Source organism: Falco punctatus, assembly GCF_963210335.1.
Source record: "Falco punctatus genome assembly, chromosome: 3".
Lineage (NCBI taxonomy): Eukaryota > Metazoa > Chordata > Aves > Falconiformes > Falconidae > Falco > Falco punctatus.
In genome coordinates this window covers 73,478,917-73,484,916 of record NC_137582.1, presented here as the reverse complement: position 1 = coordinate 73,484,916, position 6,000 = coordinate 73,478,917, and positions in this window count along the sequence as shown.

The window sequence follows — 6,000 nt, the reverse complement described above, 5'->3', positions numbered from 1 at the left end:
CTCAGTGTCACCATGGATCTAATTACAGGTGCATTGCAAGTAGGAATAAATATTAAAACAGGATAATTTGTAGACTTGTGCTATATAATCTGCTGATTGGAAGAATTCCTCCCTCCCTTCCTTCAGTCATAAGAGCTGTACAACTATCTCATATTTTGATAAGGAAGATACTTTAAAACAAAGAAACTTCATTGCTACATATTGGGTCTTGCAGAGGCTGACAGTGGGATTTTGAGGGATCTGGAGGTGTATTTAGTTGCACTTTTCACCTTTACTTTCTGTCTTATGAAATGAAGAATATATGCTAATTTTTCACATGTATGTCCGCACAGGTTAATTTATTTACCTTTTTTTATTACTTGTGGCTGTGTGTTTTGATTAGAATCACCATTTGTGAAGAAGACACTTATATGAGAAGAAATGTAATATTGCATATAAAAGTTGTAATACTGTAAGACCTTGCCAAGCATACACAGCAGCTGATGGAAAATTGTTCTCTCTGGGGGGGAAAGTGTAAATGGAGACTAACCAGGAAGAAAAGCATGGGTAAGCATTGCTCATTCTTTAGCACAGAGTGGAAGTAAGCCTTAAGTGTTTGCATTGTTTAATTCTGTAAAGTGCTGGCTAGAAAAAGGGCAGCGTAGAGGCTGGAAATGGTAATACCTGAGAAGCTGTTAGCTTAGGTGCAAACCTCATCATGATGCTAATAGGACCCTTCCTAAATCTCACTTCCACAAAACAGAAAGAAACTGGCAGATGTCCAGGAGTACTCTAACACAGGATGGGATTCACCTCCTCCTCTGTTCGTTACTTTTTATCCAGCTCTTAGAAGTCTGTGGCTCTATATTCAGCATTGTAAAGGTGAAATACAGATGAACATACAGAGTTTAGATCTGTTAATTTACTACGCTTGTTTTAGCTCATTCATTGGTAGCGGCTGCAAGAAGACAAGAGGGGGTAGACTACTTTGTTGATTACTGCCATGCTTCTACCTGGTTAAGTGGGCCGCATTTCTTATTACACAGCTTGAGCATCTTTTCTTTTAGTTAATCTGCCAAGATCCTAGTGATGAACCGTCTTTGAATGAAAACTGTATCAGATCAAGACTGACACTTTATATTTTTGTCTTTGGAGTCTTGCCCTCATTTCTCACTTTTGATACATATACATGATTTTTTGGCTCACTGCACCCATGCCCATCTGTTGCAGTGGCGTTGTGCCCAGCATTCACAAGTTGATCAGATTGTTCAGTATGATATAGCTGGTGATAATGCTAGGGGGACTGTCTCCCAAACACTGGAATTCCTCCCTCTAGAAGACAAACTGAAGAATCAGTATTGCATAGCTCATTACAAATGGTTGCGTTGGCTTTAGAGTGCCACAGAGCAACTAAAGACAGGAGAAAAGGAGATGCAGGCTTCTTGGGCACTGTGACAGTGAAAGAAAAGACCCTTTACTTGGAAAAGAGATCCTGCAATCTTCATGAAGGCTCTTACTTTCCTGTAACAGGAGAATGCAGACTTTGTGAACCACATATGTATGTATGAACCACAACTGTCGGTTGCACCTCAGCATTACCCTTCACCATAAAGGTAATTTCCAGCACAAGACCTACTGCTGGCTTTACAGATTGTGATGTTTGCAGTTCCACTTTGTCAGCAACAAGACATTTTATTTAAGCAAATAATAATTTTGCTTATGTGATAACTGGGGTGAATCTTCAGTTGCAAGAGATGAACACAATCATACAGAATTAGCAGAGCTATAGGTTATTTATACAAGTTAAGGTTATATGCCTTTGTATAAGGCTTTTAAAAATGTTGGGACAATAGCACTTGTCTCATCAGCAAAACTGAGTGCCAGCTTGAACCCTAAGGCAACTGCAGAGATGTTTAAAAAGGAAGATATTTTTTTTTATTGGATCGAACACTGAGCAGAAAAGCATACTGAGAACAATAGCCCTCATTACTTTTATTCTATATAGTTTCCTTGTTGGCATTTATCAAATATCTATGTTCAGGTTACTACAGGCATCTGTAAAGACAAGACAGCACTGCACTGATTTATAAAATCTTCAATTTTAGGGAAAGAAGGAACTATTATGACTGTCTGACCTGAGCTCTGTGTAACACAAGACTAGATTTCAAGACACTGCTTGAAGTACCTCCTGCCCTTTCAGTTTATAAAACCTATGAAATACTAATGGGTTTCCTTTTCTATAGCAGTTATGTATTGATGCATGAAAAAGGGGAAAGTACACTTCTGAGAGCTCCTACACAGTAAAGGAAGATAGAAATAAAGCAATTATAAAAAAATAAAGAAATGAAAATGACATGCAAACCCACAATAATTACACAGGATTGTAAGTGGAGCAGAGTTTGTTTTTGAAAAAGCAGATGTAATACATACATGCAGAAAGCCCCTTGCTTCAGTAATTAAAGAACATGGAACATGAATTCAAAAATTTGCAGGGCCAAGACACAGACCTTCCAACTCCCTGCCTACAATACAGGAGAATATTATATTTGCATAAGTGATTTAAGCTTTCTTTAATTGAGGATCATATTGATAGATATGAAGATAATATTGATACAGCAATATTATTTAAATACAGCAGCAAATACATTTTTTGTATCTGATACATAAATGTATGAGTTTTTTTGGTAATATTAGCATGAGTTACTTATGTAATATCATAGGACAAATACAGCCTGTAAAAAAATAGCAAGGCAGGAGAGTTTTATCCTAATTAAAAAAAAATAATATAATTTTGTCTAGATGAAACTACCTCCTTGAGAACAATGTCTGTAATCAGAAAACAAATAGGTTTACAGGTCATGCTGAGATTCAAAAAATGAATTTCAAAGTACTATGTTTAAAGCGAAGGACCAGTTTATGAGGTGACCAGACACAGTAATTCAGTAGATTTGACTTTGAGAAGAGAAAGTAACCCCACAGACTATGATACTGAACTCTAACAGACATGTAGAGCATAATGGAGTGAAAAAGATCTCTTTCTTGTTCTAGAAGCACTGTAGGGATAAAGTGATTCCAGGTGATGATAAAGCTCTCTAAATCTGCAAGATCGTTTATTTCCTTTGTCTTTCATGCTTAAAGCGCATTATCCTGTTCAGGGCTGATGTTCACAATTTAGTCAGATTTGTTCAATAAAAGGAAAGTGATCTTTACTTCATAAATAAGTTTGGTGGTTTTTTGTTGTTGCTGAACCATTTCTTCTACTTCTAAAGTAATTTTATTCCTAATAAATAGCATAGTGTTGGTGCTTCAATTGTTGGTGCTTATGGTAAGAAGACTAGGACAGCCAGAAATGTCTGGTAGTAAAAGGAACTTCTGGTAGTTAAAGGTTAAAGACTTTAAATACCTGGTCTTCATCAAATGGCATCAGCAAAGCTGTTCTTACTCAGCAGGCAAAAAAATCCTCAGGAATAGGAAGTCATGGAATCCTTTTGTTAAGGCAGAAGAATAAATACGTTTATTTCCAAATTTTGATGTCAGTGATGGCTGTTCACCCCAGGCAGAATTTGTACTCATAATAAAAGACTTTATGCAAAACAATCAAAATTAGTCAAAGTTTTGTGCTCTCAGTCAAAATTAAATTCTGTTTTAATGCTTCATTGTAATTTATGGTTCTAGATTTACTACTACAACTTACTGCATGGTCCATGAAAACAACCTGAAAAAGGGAAAAAGTAGGGATTTTAAGACTGATATTTGTATTTTTGGACAGGCACAATTGTCATGAACTCCTACAACTTACTACCCATTTAACTGATTTCTAAAAACTGTCATATGTCCTGAAAAAATAGAGGTTGAAAGGGTATTGGAACATGTTCTATCCTGGACAGTGGCCAACACATACTTTTTTGCTTCTACAATTTATGATTTTATGCATTATATTTTTTCTTTTATAAAAACAACATTTAAAGTAATGTATTTTAAACATTCACAGCAAAGTTCTTTTTGTGGGGAAGAATTGCACATTTATAAGAATTTGTCTTTTCTAATGTTATACCTTCCATGTAGTGGACTTCTTCAGAGAATTGAAATTCAAAGCTGCTACACTGGCTTAAAAGCCATAGGCTGAAAACTGAAAATAAAACAAGCTAGCAGGGACAGGGACAAGGAGAGGGAGAAAAGCTTCTGTAATGAACTGCTTATGACAGAAATAAAATTACTATTTGAATTACTATTTTTATTATGCTGACTCAAATTACTAATGTCTTACTCAAAATTTCAGTACTTTCATGCCTTCTACCTTCACTGTCACACCAAGCACTCTGTACAAGCCAGTTCTCAAGCTACTCTGTTATATTATTTGTGATGACTCAACTATTCAGAACACCTCCATGAAAAAAAAAAATTCCACATTAACTTACCACTGTTTATGCAGACATACACAAGTCCTCAGAATTATTTCTCTTCTCTCTCACTTCTAATATGAGAATGTCTACCACCTCAGCTAGTGTAAGTCGTTGTAGTCACTGAATATCACTTCTTGTACTGCCCATTAGGCAAGGTGGAAGACGAGCATTATTTATTTTTTTTTTTGAGCAAATGTTTCGTTCAGAATGCCAAAATAGTGAAGGTTTCAGAAATTATGCTGGAGTTCCTGGAAATTTTGAAAGATAATGCTAACTCCTCTATGAAAAAACTCTACAGAAATAGATAAAAATACATTTTCAAAGATCCACTGTTAAGAAACACCCTTAACTCCCATCTCACCTATTGTGTCAGGAAATCGAGATATCTAATAGGCATTTTTTGAGGTCTTTTGATACCATCCTTACAAGTGATATTAGTATTTAAAATTTTTAATTTAAAACTGAAATTGCTGTTCAATCAATTTCACTCCAAAATATGGCTACTACAGTCAGAATTTTAATTGCAGGGCAATAAATGAAAGTACCTGGGGGTCTGTTGGGTGTTACCTTATGTTGCTGCATTGGAGATGGCATGCCTTGGATCAGCCTTAAAAAGATGTTGGTTTATGATGCAATTAAGAGATTTGCCTCCTTTTGATTTTTAATCTCAAGAGAACAAAATTGATCTGTAATGAAAATTTTCATCTTATTTTTAAAACATATTAAGTTTCTGTAACACCTTACAGTGATAATGCTTCTTATTTTTCCTCACTGCTGTTAAAAAGTCCATTCATTTTGGCTAGCATAAGACTTTGTTATATTTCTCCCCTCATCTATCCTTCAGTTAATAAAACTGTAGGTGGTAATCCACAGTGTTTGTGTCCCATTTCTGTGTACAATATGTGTGTAACTGTAGTGGTGCAGGGAATAGTCAATGGACATTAACTATGTTAAACAAGAAGCATTGTACCCTCAAGCATGAACCACAGATTCCCACAGAAATTCTCTAAATCAAGTGTTGAGTAGATTTTTGTCTTCCTGGCTATTTTGTTATCTGTGTTGTAAGACCCTTGGTTTTTTGGCGCTTCTGAACAGATATTGTGATAGACACCATGGTAAACAGCTCTCTTATTGTATTTTGTACTAGGATATTGAACATTTTCCTGAGCAAAGTGCAATGTGATGCCAAGTATTTCCATCCCCTGCAGCTTCTTACAAAGGGAACCAGTCCACAGCTTGCTAATAGAGATGGAGGAGCTCTTCCTTGTAAGCTTTCAAAATAATCCATTTTAAAAGACTGTTTCAGCATAATAAATGCTTGGTGACTTGAAATCCCAGTGGGTTTTGAAGAAACAAATACTGTACTGTATATGCCGAATCTGTACAATTTGAGCTTTGCACTTTGAAGTGCTGTAGATGTGTCCTTGCACTGATAACTGTCCTTTCAGGTACAAAAGACCTAATTTATAGTTACAAATAAGAAAGCAGAATTAGCTGTGAATTAATATTTCTTTATACATACCATGCTTTCTACCTTTGTTATAACTGAATATATCAAACATATCCATTCCATAGACACAGATATACAGTGTGCATAGAAGGAAAAAGAAACATGAAT